We start from the raw sequence: 396 nt of genomic DNA, 5'->3' as shown, positions 1-396 counted from the left end.
GGCTCCTCCCCCACCACTCAGGGCAGCCCTCTGCTGGGCACTTAAAGGAGTCTGGGCAAAGAAGAGGAGGAGGGAAACTCATGGGGGTGCCAGCAGACCGCGGCCCCCCCTCCACCAGAGAAGTTGTTTGCCCCGCCACCTTGGTCCCCCAGCGATTTAAAGCCTAGTGGGGCGCCCAAGACAGGCACGGAGATGCACCGGTTCCGAGTGACTAAGCGCCAACGTGAGTGTTCGGGCCCAGGTTCAAACGCTTGGAGGAAGGAAGCTGCTGTGGGCTGGCTCTGAGTCACCCACAGTGCTCCGGGAAGGTGGGATTTGGACCAAGCCTGGCGACAGCCTCCACTCAATGTGTGCTGAGGAGGGATACGCCGCAAGCTAAGGGCTGGGCGCCCGCCA

The sequence above is a fragment of the Oryctolagus cuniculus genome, chromosome 5, assembly GCF_051225735.1.
Source record: "Oryctolagus cuniculus isolate XC-2025 breed Fujian yellow rabbit chromosome 5, ASM5122573v1, whole genome shotgun sequence".
Taxonomy (NCBI): domain Eukaryota; kingdom Metazoa; phylum Chordata; class Mammalia; order Lagomorpha; family Leporidae; genus Oryctolagus; species Oryctolagus cuniculus.
This window is presented reverse-complemented; position numbering follows the sequence as displayed.